At 35.1% G+C, this 16,761-nt stretch overlaps 1 protein-coding gene across 1 annotated transcript in view; it reads left to right on the plus strand.

Annotated features, from left to right (window-relative positions):
- The first annotated feature begins 5,385 nt into the window (after positions 1-5,385).
- Positions 5,386-16,761, plus strand: part of si:dkey-262k9.2 — a 39,873-nt gene continuing 28,497 nt past the window's right edge. The window contains exon 1 of the mRNA XM_073923956.1: positions 5,386-5,426. The gene's annotated coding sequence lies outside the window, so the exon portion shown is untranslated. The remainder of the gene's footprint in view (positions 5,427-16,761) is intronic.

Raw genomic sequence — 16,761 nt, forward strand, 5'->3', positions numbered from 1 at the left:
GTTGGTCACTTTCCAACACAGCCTAAAATAAACCAAAAATCATATTACATAATTATTGAACATCAAAATAACGTTTTCCTTAGACGCTGACTAGACATTTTGGTCACCCGAATACATGACCTAAATGTAACTTTATATTAATGTCTTGTGTGGCTGCTAAATTCTTTTTGTTTTTGTTTTTTGGACAACTTAATTGTTTTATGTTGAATCCACTTAAATTTGTAAAAACAATTGTGTTTATGTGGTAACCTAGCATTTTTTATTTTATTTTTATTGTGCATTGGTGGGGTAAACAATAAACTAAAGGGCCACCTGTTTCCAATGTTACCACTCGATTGAATGGGTTTTATCAGTGGTTATCAGCTAATAGATATGAGCCAGTAGGGGAACCTTCTGAACCTACCAGTAGTTAGTATCCATCCACATGGTTAGTCAGCTATACTTATAGAGAAGATTACAGATCCAGATTTGTTTTTACATTACAGTGACGGTTGGGTTTAGGGTTGGGGTAGATGTTAATAAAATAAGATTATTAGGAAATTTAATAAATAATATAAATAATTCTCGTGGTTAATCAGCTATATTAAAGGCCCGTTTCCACCGAGCTGTACGGTTCGGATCAGTACAGTACACTTTTCCACTGTCAAAAGGCGTACCGAACCGAACCGTACCACTTTTTCGGCACCCTTTCGAAACCTTTTGTACCAAACATGAGAAAGGGTACCAAAAGGTGGAGCTAGACGCACAGCTGATCACTATTGGTTTACAGAGATTCGTTATTCACTTATGCAACAAGCCAAAATGAAAACAAAGGATCCGCCATGTTTAAAATTCACAGCCGAGAGATTACGTAATTATATATATATATATATATAAATATATATATACTTATAAGTATATATAATATATATACTTATAATGAACCATGGTCGACCCGGGCTCAAACAAACCTATATCTGAAATAACAATAACAATAACTTCTTGAGCTGAGGATATTAACGTGCGCTTGATTATTGACGTGCTTTTTAAACCCGATCCTGTCAGAAACTGACAAAAGCGCGAAAAAAAGGAGAAGCTGGAAAAAAAGGAGCACATTATTTTTTTCAGCAAACATGAACAAACTGCCTTGTTTAACTATTATCATCACCTTTTGGACTAAAAAGAACTCGGAATGACGGAATTACATGTGCTGCTGGAGATTAAAGACACAGATGAGAGGTCTGCTCTGACTGTGGGCTACATTTTGTGCTGTTTTTTTAACTAAATAAGGACTAAATGTCTGTTGTGTGCCGTTTATCTGTAGTTGGTAACATATCTGAGACTGTAAGGGTCTGTATGTGTTCATATATGTTGCATTTAATTATTTATTTTATATAATCATAGACGTTACAGTAGGCTATTTCGCACTGTCATAGATGTGCAGTTACAATCAACTCATGCTCATAGAAAAGTTAGAAATAAACATTTATACACCAGTATTTATGTGTATAAAGCCACTGTTTTGTGAGAAGTGCTTCTCATATGATATGTAAGCGACTCAGAGCTTTACTGTAGATATTTTCTCGAGCGAAACTTTCTGTCATACACCACGCCCAGCAAAAGGGTACCCTTGGTAGTAGAAACGCAAGCCTGATAAAGGTGACCCGTACCAACCAGAACCGTACCCTACTGTACTAGTCAGTGGAAACGAGCCATAATAAACAAGACTCCAGATTCAGATCTGTGTTTTTACATTACTGATGGTTGGGTTCGGGTTTAGAGTCGGTGTAGACGTTAATAAAATAAAATTTTATGAATAATATAAATAATTCTCATTAACTTACGGCCACAGCCGTATGCAATCTATAGCTGAAAAACCATGTGGGTGGATGATTCCATACTGATCCATATCTATAATCACAAGTGATAACATTCGAATCGGCTGAAAATACAGCAAATAATACTCTACAAACTAGTATTATACACAAATCATCCAAACATTTACATTTTATTCAATAATATTACTGAATTCAATATAAACACTAAATTAATACATATTTATACACATTTGTAAATAAATAGACTGTGGGGAAAAAAAACCTGTAGATTTTTATGTAGGCCTAGTTATCGTATATTAAACAAGATGCTTAATGTAATTTAAGTTCAAATGACTCATGAAGTTAATTTGATTCAACTTAAAATTTGATTCACATTTAAGGCAACCGTGTAATTTGACATCGTGAAAGCTTTTCATTTGTCAAAAAGGTTATTTAACATGGAAAAACATGCTTTAGATTATTAAAATGTTCGCACTTTGAAAAAATCTAACTTTGATCAGTTCAGTTTGGCCAAGAAGTACTTCTTTGGTGATATAAAACATTCTTTCTTTTTTTTTTATCTGCTTGTGTGGCATGTTTCTCATCTCTTTACAAAACAGGAATAGGTGCATCCTCTTTCAGACAAAAGTTTTCTTTTGTAAACAGCATTTTAGATTCTACTAGACACAGTATTTCACATTTCCAAAACATGACTCTTCGTTTGGGATTAACATGCAGACTGCTCAACTTTACTGAGAGAATTTCTTGAATTCTTGTTTGTAAAAGTGACCAGTACAATGAAACTGTCAACTTTTATTTATCACACTTTTAAGTTTTCAACGCCTGTCTTTTAGCAATACGTGCAAGACACTTCAACACATTTCTCACTCTATCAACACACATAGTGCTGTTTGCCACACATATGCAAAACGCCATCTCATACAGGCGTATTGTCATTATGATTTAATATTGTGCTTTTATTTTCTTTAGAGGATGGATCATTTCAGCACAAACTGAGACATGCAACCAGCTTCAATGCATGGAACTAATGTTGCTGCTTTTCATATCAGTGCAATCTACACATCAAAATACATTTATTTTTTGAGACCTTGGCGCATTTGACGCTTTTATGTTTCATTCCACTGTTAAACGTCACTCCCCCACATAAGATTCACTTTTATCATCTGCTGCTGCAGGTAAAGTGAAACTTGTGCACTTTTTATGACTGTTTTTTGCTTTGCTGCTATTTAACAAAAATGTCTATATCAACACTGTAACATGTGGAAAACTGCTATTTGAAATCTGTACTCTACGCCATAATTCTAATGCAAATAATACTCTTTTTTTAAGTTGACAGAATTACTTGTCTGTTCAAGTGTACATGGCATATTGCATAATCAGATATAGTATCTACTAGATCAAATTTATGTAACATGTCTGTCTTCTTTTTGGCACACAGGCACAAAACAAGTAAAAGCTCTGATATAGTCTCAAGCATTTTTTTTCCATGTTAAAAAGACAATAGAAATGCCTGAGCAGCTGTATTTTGTGAAAATACAATGCTATGGAAACTAGTGAAGAAATAATGTAACCAAGGCATTGTTTCGCATGCTGATGTGAGTTTACAATTTTAACTTTTTCTCTCAAAACTTTGAGTTATGAGCTTGAAATTCAGAATTCTGTACAAATTTGGTCAGAACTATAAAATAAATGTCAAAACTGTGAGATATACCCTCTGAATTGTAAGAAAATAGTATTTTTCTCCCCTAAATTCAGACTTTATAGCCAGCAATTAAGGGGAAGATGTCAGAATAACAGTAAAAAAAGTAGGAATTGTGGTTTTATAAATTTGTCTTGAAATTGTTGGTATACAGTATGTGTGTTAATAAGACTGTATAAAAAGAAACTAGCTATAATACTTAAAAAGTGAGTAAACCTGTTGTAAGGTAACTTAATTTGGCTTAACTTGTTTTTTTTTATAGTGCACATAGTTTAATAATTTTAAGACAACATTTACTCACTTTGTTTAGGTAAAGTCAAAAATCACTTTAAAAGCATCGCTTTTATCCACTTTTATATTCATTCAACTAATTTTATTTTTTAACAATGCAGCAAATGTCAGTCACAATTATGGACAAAATTGTCACAAAAATGTTTCTGTTTTTTAGTGGGATTGTCTTAGATGCAATTTAGACTGAAGAAAGTTACATTTAGATGGATATATAAATATAAACTGAGCATTTTCCTCACAATAGCAAAGCAAACTTGAGAAAACAGCAGATGAGAAAGCATATGATCATGGTTATGCAGAAGACTGTGAGCCCTGCAAAGTCAATTCACATATATTTATATAGCATTTTAGACTGTAGGTTAAAAAAAAAAACTTTATTAAATACCAAGTGTTGCTTTCTGATTTAGTTTAAAGCAGCCCTCGATTGTTTACATTTTTACCTCAAAGGACTAAGTGGGGAAAAAAAATGAACAAGAAAAGATTTTTTATGTCAGAGAAGGCGGAGCCTCTAGGCCACACCTACTAATGCATGTCACAAATAGACCAGTAGTCTTCTGAAGGTGTCTTCTAGCTTCATTTGGAAAGTTTTGCTCGTACGGTAAGCTGTTTAGAGCTCCAAACAAATAATTGTTTGTCTTGTTTTGTCTTTGAGTTTGCTTAAAACTATGTCACAGCAGTTTGTTAATTTGAAGTATATCAGGGACTAAACAGTGTTAGTTACTGTATTAAGTTACAGCTGAAAAAGTCAAGAGATTACTTTTAACTTTGGTAATTGGTAATTTAAGTACAGTACTTAATATAATGTATTAGCCTTAAATATTGTTGATAAATTCAACAGTTCTGCATAAAGCAGATCATTCAGATATTCGGCACAATAAGTCAACTTTTGAAATAAAGAAGGATATTTTTGTCAGACAATTGCACACGCTTAAGACAACTTATCCAATTTGTCCAGCAAATATTTTAAGCAGCCGATGCCCTTCCAGCCGCATCCCAAAACTGGGAAACACCCATACACTCATGCATTCACACTCATACATTACAGCTAACTCAGATGTGGTACAGGTGAATTGAATACGCTCTTGGAACTTGTGGGAGAAACCGGAGCACCCGGAGGAAACCCACGCAAACACCGGAGAACATGTAAACTCTACACAGAAATGTCAACTGACCCAGCCGAGACTCAAACCAGCAACCTTCTTGCTGTGAGGCAATTGTGCTACACACTGCGCCACATGACGCCCAAATTACTTTTGAGACAAAGTAGTTAGAAAAGTGATTTAATGATGTAATTAGTTAATTCAATATACACCAGCCTTATTATTCTTCATACCGACTTATGAAGTCACACAATCAATAACTGATAATAAACTTAGTTTAAAAACTGTTTTATTATCATGCAATACCAAACGTTATGTTATCATAAGCACCCAAGCACATCCTCTGAACGTCACTAACGTGGGCCTTGCACTCAAAAACAGTGTAGGCAGTTTTTGCAGCACGTAAGCTGACACACACGCTAAGCGTAGTTTTCAAGACTTCACAGAAAGACTCTCAGAGATCAGCTACAGTGAGCTCAGTTTCCTGTCCTACTCACAGCAGCAGCGGCCGAGGAAGTGGTGAGTGTGTAATTAAACTGTTTGTTTATCAATATTTTATAAGCCGAAACCTTTATAGCCATTACAGCAGCAGCAGTGTCTCATTGGCTGTTCAATACTTCACTGCTGATGTTTATTTGCATTTGTAAAGAAAGCCATATGGTTAGTGCAGATACTACAATCACTAAACTAAAAGTGCTGGACTGTATGTTTCCTCCTGCATTTTTTTTTTATACCAGGCTCTTGTTCCAGGTATGTTAAAATGCTCATTATTTTTACTACTGTCATCACTACTGTTGGTTTTACCATTTATGTTCCCTTCTTAATGCTCATAACTAGTGATGTGTATGAATTGAATGGCATCTGTTATGCTTAAAGGGGGTTTCTGCCTCAAGGTAGTTTTGAAACAGTAACCGATTGATCCTCAAACTGTGAGTTTACAGTATTTTAGTAACGACAACAGTGTAATTCAGTTTAGTATGGGGTAACTGTGGTTTAGCAAAGAAAAACCTGGTATGGTTGGTTTTTTCATGCCTAAAATGGACTGAATGTTTTGTGACTGTTTGCACAGCAATGTTAGCTTTCAGATATACTGAAGGACGGTTGTGCAACATGTTTGTCCTGATCGCACTGGAGAACATTCTTCAGCCCATCATGCTTGCGAATGTGGTTGTCGTTTAAGATTTTAAGAGTTTACAGTTCCGTTTAAGTAGGCGACCTAAATGACGTCACATTTACAGCGAAGGTCTAACCACCACACGCCAGACCTGAGGTTTCATTTGATGCACTGACTCTTTTTTTTTTTTTTTTTTTTTTTTAAAGCAAATTTCCCTATTTATACAGGCTGCCTAGTTTCTGAACTGTCTCTTATATCAATACTTTTGGGGATTTTTGTGTGTGTGTGTTTTTGCGTATCTTGTATCTCTGTTTTGCCCATACCTCCGTCAGCAAATTCTGTGTAACACAAAGCTTATGTAATCATAACTGTAGCTTTAGAATATGAGCTCTTTATGGTTAGTTGCTGTGGTTGAGTTTGCATGAGAGGCTGTGTTTTTGGTTTAACATGCTGCTTTTCTCTGTGAACCTTTGATGAATGTTTGATGTCTGTAGCATTGTATTATACATCCAGTCACAGCTGATGCTATTTTGTGCCCAGTCAAACCTGTCAAGGCTTAAAAATAAAATAAGATAAATTAAATGAAAACAAAACTAAACTAAACTAAATTAAATTAAATTAAATTAAATTAAATTAAATTAAATTTGATAAAAATAAAATAAATTTTAATTAAAAACCAAAATAAATAAATTAATTAAAACAATAAAATAAGTAAAATAAAAAAAATTATTAAACTAAAATAAATTATAAAAAATGTAAAATATTTAAATATATAGGCAATAATGTAATGTAATGTATATTTATATAGCGCATTTATCGTATATGGCCATCATGAGGGGGTCTCTCTACATCACTACCAGTGTGCAGCAACTACTTGGATGATGCGATGGCAGCCACAGGACAATGGCGCCTGTGCGCTCACCACACACCAGCTATTGGTGGCATGGAGAGACAGTGATGGAGTCCATTCAGGAGATGGCGATGATTGGGAGGCCATGATGGGTAAGGGCCGAGAATTTGGCGAGAACACTGAGGTTACACCTCTACTCTTTTACGAGAAGTGCCATGGGACTTTTTAATTACCACAGAGAGTCAGGGCCTCAGTTTAACGTCTCTTCCGAAAATTTACTGACTTTACGTTTCACAACTAAGCATATTTACAAATTTATTTTTGATCATATAAACTTCATAACATCAAATTACCTGACTAAAAACAATAAAATGAAAACTGGCAGTTGCTAGAAAGTTTATTGAGACATGAATTCAGAATTATAAGAGATAGTTGCACATTTATAGGTTTTAATTTTCACAATTGTAAGAATCTTTTCTCATTTATTAATGATCAACATATAAACTAGGTTCATAACATGAAATTGCCTGACTAAAAACTGTAAATGAAAACTTGCAGAGGCTGAAAAGTATTTTTAAGTTTATTGAGACACACTGTAAACCAAGTATTATCACTTTTCTTGCAATATCAAGCTTTCCTCTCACAGTAGTAACTTTTTAGAAAGGTTCAAAATGTCAACTTTTCAAAATTTCTGCAAAGGAAAAGTGATTTGAATACTACCACCTGTACTACTAATACATCTATAGTATGAGGTCTTTTCCATGCTATGAACTGAAGAGTATATGCAAGTTCATGTTAAATGCTCCAAAAATGACCATTTAAATGTAAATGTAAATGTAATGTGTATTTATATAGCGCATTTATTGTGTATGGCCATACACCCAAAGCGCTTCACAATCATGAGGGGGGTCTCTCCACACCACCACCAGTGTGCAGCATCCACTTGGATGATGCGACGGCAGCCACAGGACAACGGCGCCAGTGCGCTCACCACACACCAGCTATAGGTGGAGTGGAGAGACAGTGATCGAGCCAATTCGGTGGAAGGGGATGATTGGGAGGCCATGATCGTAAGGGCCGATAGAGGGACTTTGGCCAGGACACCGGGGTTACACCCCTGCTCTTTCACGAGAAGTGCCATGGGATTTTTAATGACCGCAGAGAGTCAGGACCTCGGTTTAACGTCTCATCCGAAAGACGGCGCCCACTGACAGTATAGTGTCCCCTTCACTTTTACTGGGGCATTAGGACTCACACAGACCACGGGTTGAGCGCCCCCTGCTGGCCTCACTAACACCACTTCCAACAGCAACCTAGTGTTCCCTAGTGGTCTCCCATCCAGGTACTAACCAGGCTCAGCCCTGCTTAGCTTCAGTGAGTAACCGGTCTTGGGCTGCAGGGCGATATGGCTGTGGGTTTAGATACAGTTGAAGTCAGAATTATTAGCCCTACCCCCCCCTTTGAATTTTATATATATATATATATATATATATATATATATATATATATATATATATATATATATATATATATATATATATATATATATATATATATATATATATATATCCCAAATGATGTTTAAAAGAGTAAGGTAATTTTCACAGTATGTCTGATAATATTTTTTTCTTCTGGAGAAAGTCTTATTTTTTTATTTCAGCTAGAAAAAAAGCAGTTTTTAATTTTATTAAACACCATTTTAAGGACAAAATTATTAGGCCCTTTAAGCTAAATTAGTTTTTGATAGTCTACAGAACAAACCATCGTTATGTATAATAACTTGCCCAGTTACCCTAACCTGCCTAGTTAACCTAATTAACCTAGTTAAGCCTTTAAATGTCGCTTTAAGCTGTATAGAAGTGTCTTGAAAAATATCTAGTAATATGTTATTTACTGTCATCATGGCGAAGATAAAATAAATCAGTAATTAGAAATAAGTTATTAAAAGTATCATGTTTAAAATGTGTGGAAAAAAATCTGTTCTCCGTTAAACAGAAATTGGGAAAAAAATAAACAGGGGGTCTAATAATTCAGGGGGGCTAATAATTGTGACTTCAACTGTATAAATAAAGGTATAAAAGCTGTCACTGGGGGGCAAAGGCAGACTTTTATACCCATCAAGTCCATATTCGTTCCTTGAAGTTACATATTTATAAAGTGTTTAGTTTAATTGAGTACACCTCATTTTGTAAATGAATATTTTTATCCATTTCTCAGTAAATATAGGCAATGTATTTTGGTGCATTTAAACAAATCACATTTATTAAACAGATATATTTATTAATAAAATATTATAGTCACCAAACATGTTTAGAAATTGAAAGACAAATAAATTCAAGCAAAATATCATTAAAAAAAATTACAACCTACATAATTTCAACCTTTTTTTTTTTTTTTTTTTTTTGCTTCTCTTGATTTTTCCTCATTTTTAATTTTTATTTAATATTTTTCTATACCATGTAAATTTGGGTGAACTAGTTTTTAAACCATTATTTTTTCAGTTGTTTTGTTAGATATGTAAAAAAATTTCTTGTAAGGTACAAAAATGTAAAGTACCAGCTTTTGTACTTGCATTGTTGAGTGTTTACTACTTTTTTTAATAATTAAAAAGTGTTTCAAAATAATTTTTGCTTTAATTTACTGCAAATGTTCATATCAGTTCCATTACCTTTATTTTATCATTCAAAACATCACAGTAGATGCATTGCAGAACAAAATTATGCAACATCGACACCCAGCAAGAACATTCAAAAAATCTGAAAAGACTATAAAACCTAACATAAAACTTAATGAGCTTTTGTAATTCCATAAACATGTAAAATAAAATAAAAAAACCATTTAAAAACCACAAAAGGAAAGAAATTCATATTTTTAACAGGAAGCTATGCAATATTATATTTGTGCATATACATTGAATTAGTCAGTATTGAAGCCAAATCAGGAGCTTTTCTACCAAAATAACTTCCGATAATGATCCAAACACTAGTACACCCGAATTTATGTTATAGAAAAATATGAAACACATATTTAAAGAAGAGGAAAAAACTGAAGAATTGTTTTTGCAATATTTTGCTTGAGTTTAATTGTATTATCTTTGATATTTTAAATATGATTGGTAGCTAAAATATTATTTCAATACATATATGTTTAATAAAGCTGTTTAGTTTAAATGCACCAAAAACATTGCCTACATTCAATGAGAAATTAATAAAAGTTTTCATTTTCAAAATGGGGTGTACTCAATCATGCTGAGCACTATAGGATGTGCTATACTTTTATCAAACTCAGACTAGACGTTTGAACTAAACCTTAAACTAAATTGTTGCCATGTAAATGTCTATAGCATGGTGTTATTTAGATTTTTTGTGTTTCATTCATGGAGCATTTAAAGACAGTTGTGCAATGTGTTATGAATTGTAAAGTAATTAGATTGTAGTAAGTTTTTATGTAAACAAAGGTTGATTTATTGATTGAAAGTACAACCAATGCAGATTTTCAACCTCATGTTTTCCTGCCTGTCTGTCTGTCACATGCAATCACACCAGTGAGACACGTGCCTGCGTGTCTTACATAAACTATTAAGGTTAAGGAGTCTGTGCTAGTCTTTTACTTTCAGTCTGGGCCAAATATAAACATCAACCAAAACCATGGCTTTTGCTTCAGTCACACATCTCTGTGGCGTTGAGGTTTTTGGTTCCCACTAGGTGATGGCAGCAAGGAAATGTAATTAGATGACAGTTTTTCTTAGTTTTGATTCTTTTCTTTTTTTTTGGTTGCAATATATAACAGATCACATATGTCACAAGGCCAGATGTGGATGTGTGAAAAAAAGCTGGCTGAGCAAGTTTCACTGTGTGAATAGCCATAATGGGGCATACAGCAACATTATGCAGAGTTAAAAATGACCTGATTCAGGCAGAATGAGACATAAATTCTAAATAAATTCAGCCAAACGAAACACATTTTATTTTATTTTTTATTAAATAAAAAAAATATTATTTTTAATTCTTTATTTTATTTTTTATTTTATTTTATTTGTTTACATTTTACTTTATTATTTTATTTTATTTTTACATTTTATAAAATATATTTATATCTCATTTTAAGTCATAGTTCACCACAAAATTAACATTTACTCGTTATTTACTCTCCCTCGAATTAAGATATTTTGTAAACTGGTATCCATTAACTTCCATAATAGGAAAACAAAATACTATGGAAGTCAATGGCTACTGGTTTCCAGCATTCCTCATGAAGTCTTCATTTATGCTCAACATCAACTCATAAAGCATTAGAACCATTTGAGGGAAAGTAATGATAACACACTTTTCTTCAGTAAGTGAACTGTCCCTTTAAAAACAATAAACCTTGATAAATAAGGCCACTTAATGATCACTTTAACATGCAGTAATTGTTTTTGCCCGGCCATATCAGCCATAAACGTGTATTGTCAAGTCTGGATAGAACACTGTGTAATACTTTTATAGCTCATGTGCCAAATGTTACACATAACGCTGACATTATAAATGGACATATTGAATCATAAGGGAGTTGTTAGTGAGTCTGGCCTAGATATGTTTGAGACACGGATGAGTCAGACGCAAGTAAACAATCAGACAAGATTAATTTCCAAAAGAAGGGCGCAAAGCGGTTTCTTAGTCACCAGTTTGTTTGCTCCTGTTCTTCATTTCAGGAAGAAATTATCATACTTTTTTTATGCTGAACAGAATAATTTTCATATCCTCGTTTGACCTTTTCCTCGTCTGCTTGAGGTCTACATGAAATCAAATGAGCCTATTAACTTTTTAATACGCATTTCTGAAGGATCTATATTATTCCTGAGGGGATATAGTTTAGATCTGCAGTTTTTAATCAGAAATGTGACTTCAAAGTTGCTCTGTAACAATGTTCTTTTTCTACATGGATAACGTTAATCTAGAGGCAAAGTTTAATTATTAGTATTATAGTAAGCTCACATACAGTCAACCCTTTTCTGTTTATATAAATAGTACAAAACTTACCTTACAATAGTGTGTTTCATCTATAAATATCAACACTATTATAAATATGTATCGTAGCTTACAGTATTGAAACTGCAAAAATTTATTTAAGTTTGACTGCAGTTTCTAGGTAAAACACTGCAACACCTCTCCTCGATTTGGCATCACTCTGAGGGGGTTCTACAGAATTTTGGCTGTACTGAATAAGCACTCTCTTGAAACGAATTAAATCATGTGTAAATTCTTTTTATTTTAGCCACGTGTATGGTTTATCAAATAAACAACAAAACATCAATCACTGCAAAAATAAAGGCAAAGTCAGAAACTAAATAGTCTTTCTAAAACAAAAATGTCAGCAACCACTTATCATTTAGAGCACTTGAGAGCGATGAAATAATTCCTCCTGATGTCCTGTTGCTCATTAGAAAAGAGACTTGTGTGTAGAAAAGCAGTCAAGTTGCCCTGTTTAAGTGAGATTGTTGCTCCCCGAGAAGTTGGTTAACTTAGCTTCTCCCAGTGAGAAACAGCAAGCCAACATACGCACAAGGACAGTAACATATCAACAGTCCTTTAATTGAGCGATAACTTTAATAGTTCTTAAAGACTGGATTAAATTTGTAGGCCAGTAGCAATGAAGCATGAGGTGACCACTCTACCAAACACTCCTTCTTGCTCTATGGTAAGTGACTTTTTATACAGGTGCAAATCAACCTAGTGCCCCCAGAGGTCGGAAGCAGTATTGCATGTCAACATGCCAAACAATACACAATGCAAAACTAATAAAGAAATCATAAAATGATAATAGTAACATTTAACATGTTACAACACTATACTGTTAAAAAAATATATATGACAAAGTAATTTTGTATGTTACTTTAACTTATTTGAATATGTTAATCAGGTTTTAAATATTTGTTTTAAGTTACACAAAGTTCTTATTTTTAGTCAGCTTGACTGATCTGCGTTAAGATGACTATTCAATTCAATTCAGCTTTATTTGTATAGCGCTTTTACAATGTAGATTGTGTCAAAGCAGCTTCACATAAATGGTCATAGTAACTGGAACAGTGTAGTTCAGTTTAGTTCAGTTTAGCTCAGTTCAGTGTGATTTAATCATTACTGAGAGTTCAAACACTGAAGAGCAAATTCATTGATGCGTAGCTCTACCAATCCTGAACCATGCGAGGCAGTGGCGACAGCGGAGAGGGAAAATAAACTTCACCTGATGGGAGTAAAGAAAAAAAACCTTGGGAGAACCAGACTCAGTTCAGCACGACTAGAAAAGTTTGATTGATTTTATAAATGTAAAGCAGCAATCATTTCATACAGTGCATGGGACAGTCTGGTGCCAACACATTTAGTTCCTTTTCACATTAATGATATGTATAGGGATTAAGGATAAAGGATTGTTTTCATGCAGTTATTTGCACAACACCAAATAAATACAAAAAAAAACTAATTATGATTTGTAATCAAATACATATGCCTCACCCATATATCTCCATAGCGATATAGACAGTGCCATCTAGTGGATTCATCATCCAAAACATGCAACAAATGTACCTGAGGTAACGTATTTTGTATTTTAAAAACCTGCAGGTTGAAGCATGTATTTCCAATGAGCTTGGATTGGATTAAAAAAAATTACAATGTTATAAAAGTTGGTGGCGAAAGGTTAATTTAAATCATCTTATGTTTATAACTACATATTAATTGATATGTATTTGTATACAGCTTTTTTTAATCAAACGTTTTTCGAACTTACAGGAGCCTAAAAATGCAAACTTTAAAAAAAAATGAGCTTGGGCAATGTGGTTGATTGCCCAGGGCGGAATCTTGTTTAGAGACATCACCGCACAACCTCCAGGCTCCATCTCCCCCCCCCCCCCCCCCCACCAGGTTCTCTGACAGGAGAACTACAACAAAAAGTTGTGCAAACTCACTACTTTAAATAAAATAATTTGGTATTATTGTTTTAATAAAAAAAAGAAATATAACAACCACCAACTATTCCACAATATGTTTTACGCAGCGGATGGCCTTCCAGTTCAACCCAGTGCTGGGAAACATCCATGTATACTCATTTACTTACATACACTATGGTCAGTTTAGCTCAGTAATTCACCTGTATTGCATTTCTTTAGACTGAGAGGGAAACCGGAAACCCTGTGTGCTAATAAGTGATGTGTATGGAGCATTACAGACTCATCTACAGAGTCCTATCATTAATACACTTTCTAAATAACAAATAAAACCAAATGCACCACTGACTTTAGACCAGCTTTTGGTTGCTCTATGGCGTGGTCTTTTTCAGTTGCCTCAAAATAGCAAGGTGTCAACAAAGCACCTTAACACATCTCCTTTTTAGACCACCATGCCCATAACTGCAAACGCATTTGCTATTTAAACGATGTGGTACAGGACATAAAAATTATACCTTTTTTACTGAAACTAGCAGAAAAACACTTACATTGAACCATATTGCGGGTTTATGATAGCAGTCACCAATAGCAATTTTAAGTCATTCACCAATTTTTCATTGCTTTCAATGTCAACGTTCCACCAACAGTGGATAATTGCAGCAGAAGGCACAAATCCCTGTCATTCTTTGCTATCGATTTATGGTTTTATGAAGTATGAAAGTGCTTTTTTTCTCATTGCTGGCTCTGCTGCGGGCTCATGTCGGCCTCTTTTGTGGAGCTACACGTATTAATGATAGACCACAAATTAGGTGGAGGCAAAACAAGTGCAAAAACTGGAGAATAGACCAAATTCAATTTGAATCCAAATACACAGAAACATATTAGCCAATTGTTCGGCGACACAAGCTTCACGAGCACTGTCAACTCGCAGGCGTTGGACTGCGCTGATAAATATTTTCAAATTGGTTCAGCTTATTATTTCTCCGAGGCAGCCGGGCGCACCAAATTGGAATTTAGGGAGGGGGTTTTCAGGCGGCTGCAGGTTACTGTCGATGGGAGATTTGCTGTCACATTTTTACAAGCTTGGATTGTGCTTGCTCCGACAACCAGTCCCACATCTTCTGATTAACAGCTTAATTGAGAGAATCTCTCTAGCCGTGACGACCTGAATTGAGCGTGGAAATTCCAAATTACGAGATGAGTTAAGCCACCGCAATCTCTCTCGCTCTTTATGGAGACAGCCTGTTTTCCTTTTTCTGGCCTCGGCACAAATACTCTACTCCCTTAAGGGTGAGATTGCCAGAAAAGCCTATCATTAAGACAGACATACTGGTATCGCTAGCATGATGCTTCTTTCATTTACATTCATTACCAGTTTGGGACAGAAATACGCACGCCAATGCAAGTAGAACAACATGTACAGTACAAGGCTGGTTTGAGCGGCTGTTAATATAATATGATAATTTGCTAATTAGACTAACAAATGCAGCCTTGCCAGGGTCAAAGCAGCCTCTGCTTTTAAGCATTCAAAGGTTGTTGTACAAACAAAAGCTTATCTGACAGATTCAAAAGCATTACTCATGATGATCTTGGCTTTATTGACGTGTTCGTACATATACTGTACCTGTCCTTCATGCTAACCCTCCCAAAACACTACTAATCTCTCTGTTGAGGTGTAATTGTACACTCCTGACAACTCATAACTACAAACTCCCCACCTGTATGCTAGAATGGAGTATGAATACACATAGCAACAACCTCAATTTTCAAATCTGATATCATTTTAAAGCATACCTGCCAACATTTGTCTCTGAAAATCTGAGAGAACGGAGGGTTGGGGGATTTATCTGTGTCCAGTACCATTCAGAGACTTTACAGGGGCTGGAAAAAAAACAAAAAATGGGGGCGGGGGGGATGGGGTGGTCGGAGGATGTATCTGTGTCCAGTATGATTATTGGTCCAGTACCATTCAGAGACTTTACAGAGGCTGGAATAGCGACCTAAAAATGTGCCTGGTCTGTCCCATGCATCAGGCCCCGGCTGCCATCGGAATAGTCAGCGATCCTGTTGGGTGTTATAGATTGTACCGAAGCAAGGGGGTGAAATTCCGGGAGTTTTCCAGGAGAAATGACAAAATGGGGGTTGGGTCTGAAATATGGGAGACTCCCGGGAAAAATGGGAGTGTTGGCAGGTATGTTTTAAAAAGTGCATATACAATAACAAGGATGGCACAGTGGTTAGCACTGTCATCTCACAGCAAGAATGTCGCTGGTTTCAGTCCCGGCTGCACCAGTTGGAATTTCTATGTGGAGTTTGCATGTTCTCCTTGTCTTTGCATGGATTTCCTCCAAGTGCTCTGGTTTCCCCCACAGTCCAAAGACATGCGCTATACTGTAGGTGGTTTATGCTAACAAAAATGGCTGTAGTGTGTGAATGTGAGTGTGTATGGGTGTTTCCCAGTGCTGGGTTGCAGCTGGAAGAACATCCGCAGCATAAAACATACAGTATGCTGGAATAGTTGGTGGTTCATTCTGCTGTGGCGACTTTTGATCAACAAGGGACTATACTAAAGGAAGCTTAATAAATATACAATAACAGAAATGGTGTGACTGTTATTCCAATATTCTCCTTCCACTTTTGTATTTGAGCAAAACAACTTCCCATCAGTCCTCACTTCATAATCTCATCCACCGACAGCTTGTTTTGGCCACACAAGCGGGCAATTTTACAGCCTGAGTTATAACTGATAAGCAGCAAGGCACAAAGAAAAATGTGAAAGGAAATGAATAAATATTAAGTCTGCTTTCAAAATAAGGAGAATTGGAGAACAACATGTGCAAACCGCAGACAAATATGTGGATTTTGATTTCATGTTATGTATGTCCAAAAACAAAACACTGCTATGTAAATGTAGCCAATGAGGAAGGAACAGGGTAATCCATACTTAATGTGTCTTAGATATAAAACA

The sequence above is a fragment of the Danio rerio genome, chromosome 15 (assembly GCF_049306965.1).
Source record: "Danio rerio strain Tuebingen ecotype United States chromosome 15, GRCz12tu, whole genome shotgun sequence".
NCBI lineage: Eukaryota > Metazoa > Chordata > Actinopteri > Cypriniformes > Danionidae > Danio > Danio rerio.